Source organism: Lepus europaeus, chromosome 9 (genome assembly GCF_033115175.1).
Source record: "Lepus europaeus isolate LE1 chromosome 9, mLepTim1.pri, whole genome shotgun sequence".
Taxonomy (NCBI): domain Eukaryota; kingdom Metazoa; phylum Chordata; class Mammalia; order Lagomorpha; family Leporidae; genus Lepus; species Lepus europaeus.
In genome coordinates, this window is record NC_084835.1 from 105,484,785 (window position 1) to 105,497,075 (window position 12,291).

Here is a 12,291-nt window from a genome sequence, read left to right on the forward strand (position 1 = left end):
TTCCACCAGTGCTTAGAACACAGTCCAGAGCTCTCAGCCGCGCAGGGGCTTCACCTGCCGTTCTCAGGGAACGATCACTCCTCCCCAGGCTGACGCTACCTTCCCATGGCTCAGGGCTCAGCTGAAGCGCAACCTCCCCCAGAGACCCCATTTGCCACTTGAACCATTTTTAGGTGCACAGTTCGGGGACAGTGAGTCCATCCACACTGCTCACCACTACCACTGCCATGCATGTCTACAAGTTTTTCATCCCAACCTGAAGCTCTGTGTCCATGAACAGGCCCACCCCGTCCCCTCCCACAACCCCTGGTCAACACTGTTAAGCTTTCTGTCTCGCAACGGAACTGTTCTGGGAACGCTATAGAAGTGGGATCACGCAGTTTTGTGTCTGCTTTATTTTACGTAGCATAATGTCTTCAAGGTCGATCTATATGGTGCGTATTATTTCCTTTCCTTTCCTTTTCAGGACTGAATAGTATTCCACTGTATGGATGCCCCACATTTTATCTATCCATTCATCTGCCAATGGACATTTGGGTTTCCCTCACTGTGGTTTATAGTAGGCCCTTATTATTCTCTTAGTGATATCTAATTTTCCTTTAAGGTACATATCATGGAGTAGAAGTGTAATATCAATGTTTTATATCCATCTTGTTTGGTGTTTTGCTTTATCTCTGGCCCTCTCACTCCACCTCAGTAGCCCCACAAAGTCCACAGGACCGTGTCTACTTTGTTCAGCACTGTATTTACCACCATCTGACACACAGCCTGGAACGGGGCTGCTATGTAATAAGTAATTGTTGCACCATTGAAGGAAAAAAAAAACTAAACAATCCTTAGGCCACCAGTCTTTGACCCACATACTCTATGGACTTTGTATGCAATTGTGAAGGTAACAGATCAATGCACACATGCATACATGTGTTTGGTTCTCTGGGCAAAAACAATGCCCTTTTTCACAAGGAGGTCCATCAGTTTGCGACCAGCGCACATTTCTATAGGCCGTGTATTTTTAAAAATGCATCACATTGCAAAAGCAATGAGAGTATTCATCAATATAAAAAAATTAGCCACTAATAAGTGTTATGACACGGAAGACCCTTGGAAACATTATGCTACATGCAAAAAGTCAATCATAGACCACACGCTGTGTGATTCCACATACACAAAATGTCCAGGAGAGACGAACCCATCAAGACAGAAGTAGGGCAGAGGTTGCCAGGGCTGTGGGCAGAGGGCCCGCTAACGAGCACAGGATGTCTTTTTTTGTGAGATGGGAAGGTTCTAAAATAGATTATGGTGATGGTTGCACAAGTCTGTAAAATTCTTTAGAAACCATTGAACTGTACCCTTTAAAAGGACGGATTATGAAGTACATGAATTGTATCTTGATAAAGCTGCTTTCTATGAAGGAGTGTGTGTGTGTGTGTGTGTGTAGACAGGGGCCACCTGGGGCTGCCTGTGTCTGGGGGTGGGAACAGCTCACCCTCCCAGTTAGAAAAAGGATAGCATGGGGCAGCTCCTGCTGGGAGGAGCCGAGGTGTGTGCTTTATCCACACCATCTCCTTTCTCTAACAACAACCTCTTCCCCACCAAGGCACACCAAGGACACACACCAAGCTCTCTGAACCAAGACCCGTGTGTGCTGTTTGAAGAGCCTCTCTACAATCGTACAAGTGATCTCAACACAGCTCATTAAATTTACAGCATCCTCAAACTCAGATTTCCTTCTGCAATCCAGGTCCTGCCAAGAAAGTTATCTTTGGCTTTCTCTTTCTTTCTCTCTCTCTCTCTCTCTCTCTCTCTCTCTCTCTCTCTCTCTCTCTCACACACACACACACACACACACACACACACACACCACACCTAATCTGTTGGGGAATCCCATGCTTTCACAACCGGTCAAAATACTGTATATTTTAAATATGTATTTAGTTCCCTCAGAGCCTCTGTTGTCTAGTCCCATCCTCCGTCTCTCCATGCAGAACCTGACACCTCACCACACACAGCCACAACTCTGCAGGAAGCTGGCTCAGTCTCCCACCTGGTCTCTCCACTCAGGGCCCTTCCCCCAGCCCACTCTTCACACAGCATCCTCAATGACCCAAGTCAGAGTGTACGGCTCCAAGGGGCGACATCCTACGCTGACTCCACCTCGCACAAGGTCAAAGCCAAAATCCCGCAAGGTCAAAGCCAAAATCCCTTATGTAGCCTGGGAAGCCCTTCAGGTCTCTGCTCTCACTATCTCCTTCCCCATTCCCTACTCATTCCTTTGAAAACAGCTCATCAAACTGAGCACCTAGAGACCTTGCTCTCGATCACCTGTCCCTGCATCTGGGCGCTCGTTCCCCAGATCTGCCCGAGCCACCCTTCCTGCTCCAAGGGCACCTTCTCAAGGAGGTGCCAGTGGCCACTCTGTCATGTGCTGCCTTGCCCTCCCATCCTCTATCCATCTTAGTAGCTCTTGTCCTGGCGCATAGATGCAATGGGCCTATTTATTACTATCTCCCGTCCGTGTGCACTCTTGACAATGCAGGCTCTCCGAGGACAGGCTCCGTTCCCTGCCACGTATCTGGCACAGAGGGAGTGCTCCCTCGGCAGCCCTGGATGTCTGGCCAGCCGGCTGCATAACTGAGGGCTTGGTCAGAGGTTCAGACTTGGTGAGGGCTCCTCCCTATGAGAGATCAAAGCCACCTGCCATTTGAGCTGGAACTCAGGGAAATGAAGCCAGTACCTACTTAGGACTATGAGGCCCAACAAAGTTTCTTCCACTTGAAGGGGTCTCTGCCCAAGTGACCCCAACAATCTAGGACAGGTCAGATGCCGTCAGCCCTCAGTGGCCTGGGGTTCAGGGATTCACACGTCAGGTGCTGCTGCTGTCATCACTTGCACTCCCTGAGGTTCTCAAGTTGACCTTGGAGAATATTCAAATATTCACTGCCTTCCTCTACAGAAGGTGGGAAGCCCAAGCCTGATGAAAACAATTCTAAACAATCTGAGTCCAGTTGAGCTGAACACAATATCAGATCTCAGAGATCCGCCCCGGTATCCCCTAAATCCTCCTGTGGCTGGGACTGGCATCGTGTGATAGAGAAGGAGGAGGACACCAAGGATGGAAGCATTCAGAGCTGACATGTGATTTTTTATTTTTTGCTTGTTGGTTTGGTTTTGATTTTTACTTTAAAAGAAAATCCTACTTTTTATGTGTGCAAATCCTCATCTGGCTTACTTTCAGGGCACTGCATGGAGTTTACTGTTAGCAAACAGAAGAAAAATGTCTTTAACCTGACTGATGTCTGATCGTTACTAAAGCCTCCTGCCTTTCACACTGCTACAGATGTAAGCCATTCTTAGAGTGACACGGAACTGGGGACTCTGCTGGGCTGCAGCCAACCTTTTGCCTTAGCTTATTTTTTAATATTAATTTTATTTGAAAAAGAGAGAGAGAGAGAGAGAAAATATGAATGGATATATTCCATCCACCGGTTTATTCCCAGATAGCCACAAAGGGCAGGGCTGCACCAGGCTGAAGTTAGAAGCCAGGAGCAGCATCCAGGTCTCCCATGTGAGTGCTGGGGTCCAAGCATGTAGGCCATCTTTTGCTGCCTTCCCAGGCCACTGACAGGGAGCTGGATAGGAAGTGGAGCAGCTGGGACGCGATCCAGAGTGCATATGGGATGCCAGCATCACAGGCAGTGGCTTTCCTGCAATGCCACAATGCAGGCCCTGCCTTAGCCATTGTAAGAGCTACAGATTTTACTCTAAATTGTACAATATTCTGACATTTAAGCATTCAATTTAAAAATCTTTCAGGGTGGACATTAGTTGCAGCAGTTAAGTTGCTGCTTGGGAAGCCCACACCCCACACTGGCCTGGGCTTGAGTTCCAACTTCCTGCTAATGTGCACTCTGGGAGGCAGTTAACGAACGGTGGCTCAAGCAGCTGGGTCCCTGCCACCCATGTGCAAGACCCAGACTGAGTTCCCAGGTCCCTGGCTTTGGCTTTGCCCAGGCCCCGTTGTTGTAGGAATTCGGGGACGTGAACCAGGGAAAGGAAGCTGTCTCTGTGCCTTTCAAATAAATACAAATTTAAGAAAAAACTGGAATCGTAGTCAGTGCTGGAAGGAAGGTAAGGATCGTTGTTTCTCCACGGTGTCACCTCTGGCACCGGCTTGCGATCAACAGATTGCCAGACTGTGCGGCCACGGCTCTGAGCTGTGACACCCTTCTCCTGCCCAGAGCAGGGTGTCAACTACACCTTGGGCCAGCTGGGTGAGGAAATGACAAATGGCCGCCAGCTTCCTAAGAGTGGGTACAGGTGAAGAGATGAAGCAGGTGCTGCTGCCCACGTGCCCCCAGCCTGACTGCCCTCCAGGCAGAGCTCTGTGAGCTGATGTCCAAGTGATTCTACAGGAAAGCACAGGGAGTAAACACTCCTGCTCCCTGCCCATCTTCTTCATCAAAGATACATTTTGCCAAACAGCTCAAAACCTCCCAGGAACAGATAGATACTCATAGCCCTGGCTCACAGTGGCAGCCAAAGACAGACACAACCACAGAGCAGGTGGGTAGGCAAACAAAATGCAGGATGCATGGAATGGAATATTACTCAGCCTTCAAAGGAACTTCTGCTACATGCTACACATGGGTGAAACTGTGACACCTACTACACTTTGTGGGCATCATGCTAAGACACAAGAGGACAAACACCATCTGATTCCACTTCATAGGATGAAGAACCTTAGAAAGGTCAAATCCGTAGAGACCAAAGACAGAACAGCGCCATGGCTCACTTGGTTAATCCCCCACCTGCGGTGCTGGCATCCCATATGGGTGCTGGTTCTCGTCCCGGCTGCTCCTCTTCCAGTCCAGCTCTCTGCTGTGGCCGGGAAGGCAGTGGAGGATACCCCAAGTGCTTGGGCCCCTGCACCTGCATGGGAGACCAGGAAGAAGCACCTGGCTCCTGGCTTTAGATCTGTGTAGCTCGGCCGTAGCAGCCATTTGGGGGGTGAACCAATGGAAGGAAGACCTTTCTGTCTCTCTCTTTCACTGTCTAACTCTGTCAAAAAAAAACCAGAGCTCATCAGGGGCTGGGAATGGGGAGAAAGAGTTGCTGTTTTAATGGGCCAGAGGCGCAGCGTGGATTGATGAGAAAGGGCTGCAGGCAGGTAGTTGCGTGTGTGGAAATGTTGGATGCCACTCAACTCCACGCTTGCAAAGGGTTACAGTGGTAGGCTTATGTTATATATATTTTACTACAGTTCCCAGGAAAAAAAAAAAAAACTCACAAAATGTACTGCATTAAGGTGAGATTGTGGGGCTGGTGTTGTGCTGCTTGCAATGCTGGCAACCCACACAGGCACCAGTCCATGTCCTGGCTGCTCCACTTCCAAGCCAGCTCCTACTAATGTGCCTGGGAAAGCAGAAGAGGATGGCCCAAGAACCTAGGTCCCTGCACCCATGTGGGAGAGCCAGGTGGAGTTCCAGACTCCTAGCTTTGGCTAATCCAGTCCTGCCCATTGTCGTCATTTGGGGAATGAACCAGCGGATGGACGATCTCTGTCTCTCTCTCTCTTGGTAACTGTTTTTCAAATAATTCAATATGTCTTTTTAAAAAAGACAGACTGGGGAACTCCCCACCTCCCAAAGTTGTTCTGGCAGCAGGTTTTCACTTAATTCTCTGTCTGACTTGGCCTCACACACTTGGTTTGCCTGTCATAACGAAAGCTCTGGAAGTTGACACAGCAACAGTTAGTGCCTTACCTAAAGGTTGTGCACATTCATTTTCCATAAACAGTGCTTATATTTGCCAGGATAAATGCACAAAACCTGACCCACGCTAGGGGTGTGGTACAGTAAGATGAGCTGTCACTTGGGACGCCCACATCCCACATCAGATTGCCTGGTTCAAGTCCCAGTACTCTGCTTCCGATCCAGCTTCCTGCTAACGTGCCTGGAAGGTAGCACGCGTTCCTGCCACCCACGTGGGTGGTCCAGGTGGGGTTCTTAGCTCCTGGCTTTGGTCTAGTTAAGGCCTGGCTGCTGTGGCCATTGGCAAGTGAACCACTGAACGGAACATCGATCTCCCTCTCTCTCTCCTTCTGCCTCGCAAATAAATAAATAAATCTTAACAACAACAACAAAAAGAAACCTGGCAAATCTCCTCATGAATTCAATATGTAAGCCACACAAGCCTAACGGTTATCAATTTTCTTGCAGAGAACGTAGTTTTCTCCCGCACCCACAGATTGTACCCAAAGAGCTGGGAGAAGCATCTCAGCGGTTCACCGAGTCCCAAGACTAAGCAGGGGCTTGTGTTCAAATCACATCGCCCATTCTATAAAACAGCCAGTGCTCCCATGCCAGCCTCGGGGTGGGGGTGGTCCCCCTTGGCAGCAAGGCCGCCCCCAGGGGAGCACAATGCTTGGTGCCTGAGGAGGTCCAGCCAGGATTTCCCAGCTCAGCTCCGTGTGGGTAAAGGTTGGAAAACCGATTTCAAACACTACCTGTCCTAAATCAACAAACCAAGACTCTGGTGGAACAAAAGCCACTGGGCAAAGAAAGCAAGCCATAAAACAGAGCCCTGCAAATAAAGCGCTGAGCCTCCAGGCAAAGGTCGGCTCCACACAGCACAGGAGTGCCAGGCTGCTCGTTCCCGTGGGGCTGGTCATGGTCTCTGCCACTGCCGGCTGACCCTGCAATCAGAGGCACCCACCCCTGGAGCCAGCTCCCTTCCCTACCCTGAGAGTGGACTCCCCTGCCCTCCCATCACAGACCCTCCACAGCTTCCAGACCCATCTCACACCCACAAGGCAAGTGCACTGCAGGGAGAGAGTGACCACGTGCAGGAACCCTCAGAGCTGCAAGTGGCCCGCCATGCACAGAGGGACAACATCCACAGCAGGAAGAGGGACAATACCCGATCCACTTTCCTCTCAAAGAAGAAAAACACCCCGCAGGGTAGCAAGGCTCTGTGTTAGCAACTCTGGCCCAGGCTCCCCGCTGTGGAACCCACACAGGGAGCACCAACACTTTCACGAAGCCTCAAGGTTCAGAAACCACAGAGCTGTGAACAAGCGGTAGTGATTTAAAAACAAACAAACAAAAAAGCAGGTGCATGGGGAGAGGGGGAGGCCCAAGGGAAGTCCCAAGGGCCATGGAGGAGGAGGAGGTAGCCGCCAGGTGAGAGCCCAGCCAGGTCCCTCTGGGCTGTGACCCGGCCAGCACAGCCCCCTGCAAAGTCAGAGGTCGCCCAACACCCCAAGGTCCCCAAGTGGACCTGGAGTTTGAGTGCTTCACCCACCTCTGCAGAACCCTTTTTTGCAAATGAGCACCAATGTTTGCTAAATACTCACATGCAGAGAGGTTTCTTCTTTCCACTAGCCTGGGAGAAGGGCAATGAGGGGCTGATCAACGATATTAAGGAGGCCTTATCTCAATTATCTCCTGTGGTGCCCATCGCACAGCCTTGGCAGCTGGGGCCATCCGGATCCCCTTTGCAAAAGAGGAAGCTGGAGCTGAGATGCAGAGAGGTTAAGTAACTCTACCGGAAGCTGCTCCAAGGCCAACAGTCTCTACTTCCCCGCTCTGCCCAACGGGAGCAGCTACCAAACGTAGTTCCCACTGCTGAGACTTAAAAGGTGAAACACTTAAAAGTGCAATGCATTCGGTAGTATCAGGGAAAATATTTATCTGTTCGTAAGTGATCAGATGGCTGAAGTTCTCTGTTTTCAAAGAATGGAAATGAAAAACAAAGACTGATGCTCACACAGGCGTATATAGACATGGGTACTTCCGAAGTTCATGGAAAGTGCACATGACGAAGAAACTACACATGGAGTTCAAGATTCTGTGCACTAAGATAAACCCGCCTTTGCACTGCCCTATGTGTGTCTACACATGGGTATATGCTTTCTAGCATCTTCATCACACCAGTTCTTCAGGTTCACGAGATCTCAAAAGGTCTTACTCTGGGTACAGAAGTGGGGATTCAGGAGTAACTTGTTTAACAGAGCGAAGAAGATAAGCTATCATCTTTTTATGTTATTAAAATCCTCCTGGCAGCAAATTAATTTCCATCTAATAAGTAACACCAGGCCTATAGGCATGAACACAAGTAATCCAACTGGGTGGGACACTCAAACAGATCTGCAAAGTCACAAGTCACCCAAAGACACCACAAAGAAAAACTTCACGGGAGACAAATCTGGAAGTAAATGCCAAAACGAAGTGCTTGAGAAACTGTAAACGTGCCTCTCTCTGGAGAAACAGGACACGAATGGACCCAATAAACTAACTCTGGGACTTAAAAAGCAAGACGCTCTCCATTCACAAGCACACAGCTTTCATTGGCAACGGTTGAAACTAGGGAGCCAAGGAAAGCAGGTAAATTAAAACCTGTCTGGAGCGGCTCACAACAAACTCAGGCAGAATTCAGACTCGGGAGGCAATGGAATATGAAAATTATACCAGACACCTGGACATGGCACTACATTCAAAAATAGCCTAGGAAAGAAAATAGGAAATCAACAAACACCTGCTACAGAGGAGGGACACGTACACGTTCTTAATTCTCTCAACAATCCAAAGAGGTTAAGGATAGCTTTCTGTTCCCCCAACAAACAAGCAAACTGAGGCTTCCTCAGACATTCTAAAAATTCATCCAGGGTGGGGCAGGTGCTGTGGCGTAATAGGTAAAGCCTCCGCCTGCAGTGCCAGCATCCAATATGGGCACCGGTTTGAGACTCAGCTGTGCCACTTCCCATCCAGCTCTCTGCTACCGCCTGGAAAAGCAGCGGAAGATGGCCCAAGTGCTTGGGCCCCCACATTTACGTGGGAGACCTGGAAGAAGCTCCTGGCTCCTGGCTTCAGATCGGCCCAGCTCTGGCTGTTGCCGCCATTTGGGGAGTGAACCAGCAGATAGAAGACCTCTCTCTCTGTCTCTGCCGCTCTGTAACTCTGCCTTTCAAATAAATGAATAAATCATACAAAAAAAAATTCATCTAGGGTAATTCAATCAGTAAGAAAAATAACTGAAATGGTGGGAATCGCGCCCCACTGTTTCCCACTATTCCTGGCTTCAAAAGGAAGAGAAAGAGCAGCCAGAATGGCTGGAGGGATGGAAGAAAGCAAAGAAACCTCCAGGCTAATCCTCCGCCTTGCGGCACCGGCACACCGGGTTCTAGTCCCGGTCGGGGCACCGGATTCTGTCCCGGTTGCCCCTCTTCCAGGCCAGCTCTCTGCTGTGGCCAGGGAGTGCAGTGGAGGATGGCTCAAGTGTTTGGGCCCTGCACCCCATGGGAGACCAGGAGAAGCACCTGGCTCCTGCCATCGGATCAGCGCAGTGCGCCGGCCGCAGTGCGCTACCGTGGCGGCCATTGGAGGGTGAACCAACGGCAAAAGGAAGACCTTTCTCTCTGTCTCTCTCTCACTGTCCACTCTGCCTGTCAAAAAAAAAAAAAAAAAGAAAAGAAAAGAAAAGAAAAGAAAAGAAAAGAAAAGAAAAGAAAAGAAAAGAAAGGAAACCTCCCACATAGCGTGCAGGCCAGCTGGTGGACTCCATCAGGGCTGACGCCCACACGGAGAACCACGTCCCACATCCACCCAACCTGGCCTGAACGTGCCTTGCCCTGGACCACTTCTTTACGTAAAGCCATTGCTTCTCCAAGTCGTGATTTCAAAACCCTGATTTAAAACACACACCGCTCCCCCTGCCGCAGTCAGAAGGGCACACAGTGTGCGTCTTTTCCCATCCTCCAAACCCACAAGGCAAGCTGGAAAGGAGCTGCAGGTGGATGCCCGCAGGTGGCATCTGGGAACCAGGTAGGAAGGAGCCGCCTGAGTCTGGTTTGTACCTTAATCACTGACACCAGGAATCCCTCAGAATTCCTGAAGCGTGGCCAAGTGCTTTGGGGAAAACGACAAATGAACGAGGCAGGAGAAAGCTTTCCTACTCAAAATTAAAACTAAAGGAGCTCCACCAGGGGAGAAAGCCTTCGGAGGCTGCGGAGGGGTAACTGCGGGCAGGCGAGACTTCTCCCGGGAAAGCAAACACCTGGGACGCGGTCATCTCTCCGCCCGGTCTGAGCGTTTGTAGCAGCGCTTCATCAGGCCCGCCACAATGGGCACACACACAAGTACTCCCTAGCAGATGGAGAATCAGACCCTCCGGCTTGGGACTAGCTACTCTGAGGACGCATCATTTTTAGTTTCCTTCCCCAAAGCGACGACCCTTGGTCAGGGACCTACGCTGTGTCCGGTGGTCTCCACGCATTTCACTAGCGTGGCCGGGGGCGCTTTTCCAGCGAGGGGGCGGGGGTGTAGAATTTCGAAGGCAACGCAACCAGCAAGATGGGAGCAAACGCTTGGACCCCGACCCGGCCGGCGAACGCAGGCCAGGGAAACCGGTGGGGGTGAGGGGGGCTCCCCAGGCGGATCCGTGGCTCGGGTCCCCTGTCCTTTTGCGAGCTTCGTCTCTGCTCTCCGTCCTCCCCACCGACAGCGGTGCTGGCCCTGGGGCCCCGAGTCTCGCCTCGCGGGCCCCCGCGGAGTAGCTGGGCGGACGCCCCAGGCTTTCCTTTCGCTTTAGGGAAGGAAGCAAGGTGGGGAAGTGGGGGTGAAAGCCTTCCCCCTCCCAGCAAATTGTCCTCAGCAGGCTCACGGCGAGGCGACAGCGCCGGACATCAACCCGGGCAGGGAGAGAGACGGCCTGCGGTGGGAGCTACAGTCCCGCTTCCCCGCCCGCATCCCGGGTTAAAGCGCACGGGTGTCTGGTGGCACCTGGCTCTGCGGTGGGGACGGCCGATCCCACCCCATCCCTACTCGCAGGTGCGGCCGTGGCCAGGTGCTGCGGCTGGAAGGACTTTTACCGGCACGTTGGCACAGGCTGCCAAAGGGGGGCCCAGCAGAGCCCGGCCATAGGGGACTTCCAAAGGGGCAGTGGCTGCCGCCAAGGAAGCCAGCAGGACTCCCGCCCCACTACCAGGGGAGCCGCCAGCCCAGCTTGGCCCCTCCGGGCTTAACCGCGGCCAAGCGTGTAGCAAACCAACCAAGCACGCAAACACCTACCGCGAGGTCCCGCCTCCCGGCAGGTGATACCCCCACCGAATTCACAACAGCGCTGCCCGCGGCCATCCGAGACTCCCCGACCCCGAAGCGGCGCAGGTTCCGGGCACCCCTACTCCATTCCCACCCGTGGGGGCTCCGCAGCCGGAGCGCGCGGACAGCTGCTGCCGCCGGATCCCCGGAATCCGCTGGTCCGGGGGCCACTGGACCCTGCCCGGCTATCGGGGGGGAGGTTTCTGGGGGTCGCGACGCCGCGTCTCTCCTTACCTGGCGTTCGCTGGGCCCCGGCTGGGGCATCTGCCGGGCGCGCCCTGCTCCGAGCGCTCGCTGTGCACCTGGTCGTCTCCGCCGCCTCCCTCCCGCCGGGCCCCAGCGTCGGCCGCGGCGCTAGCGCCTCATGGCGCACGGGGGCTGGCCGGGGGCCCGGGGCAGCGTGTCCAGTTGGCGGCCGCTCCTCCGGCTCCCGCGGTGCGCCAATGGCTCCCCGCCTTCCCCGCCTCGCGTCCGCGCGCCCTTCCTCTGCGGCCGCCCTTTTCCCTCCGCTCGGCGGGACCGGCCAAACTGGTTTCGCAGCTCCAGGGAGGTGCCTCTCGTCTCCCTCCGGCAGCCGCGGCCGCCAAGCGCGGCTGGGGCTGTGGATGGGGCTGGGGTTGGGGCTGGGGGCGGGCCCGGACGTCTGCCCTCCCCCGGTCCCTCCCCGGGGCGGAGAAGGGCTGGACGGCGAGCCCCAGGGCGGGCCCGCCGCTGTGGTCCGGGTCCGGCCTCCCGCCCTCGGTGCGCCCCGGCGGCAGGTGCGCACCCCGCGCTGTGTCCCGAGCGCTGGTCTCTCCTCGCCCAGCCCGCGACCAGGCAGCTGTGGCAGCTCTGCCTCGCCACCCCGCCCCACCAGCCCGGCGTCACTTTCCCACCGCCCTCTGCAGGGTTGGCCGCAGCCTGGAGTCGGAGACTGCGCCTGGCAGGAAAGCTGGCGGGGTCGTGGCGCGCCCGGGACCCGAGCTCCCTTGGTAAGGAGAGCTGTGCGCTCTCGGTGCCAAGTCACGTTTCGGGACCAGTCACAGAAGGCGAGCCGTGGTTGGCCGCGCGGGGGGTAGGGAGAAAAACAGCACCCAGAGACTTCGAGAAACTTTTATCCTCTGCGGAGCCCAAACTCGTGCGTGTTTATAGCTTTGGGGAGAAAAGGACTTCCAGGGCCACATGTGAACTATGCGCTGCTGTTGAACATTTTGCA

The 12,291-nt window shown here is 53.4% G+C and overlaps 1 protein-coding gene across 1 annotated transcript in view; it reads right to left on the reverse strand.

Moving 5' to 3' along the window:
• ATP8B1 (ATPase phospholipid transporting 8B1) overlaps positions 1 to 11,682 on the reverse strand; it is a 126,292-nt gene extending 114,610 nt beyond the window's left edge. The window contains exon 1 of the mRNA XM_062201728.1: positions 11,331 to 11,682. The gene's annotated coding sequence lies outside the window, so the exon portion shown is untranslated. The remainder of the gene's footprint in view (positions 1 to 11,330) is intronic.
• Between the last annotated feature and the right edge of the window lie 609 nt (positions 11,683 to 12,291).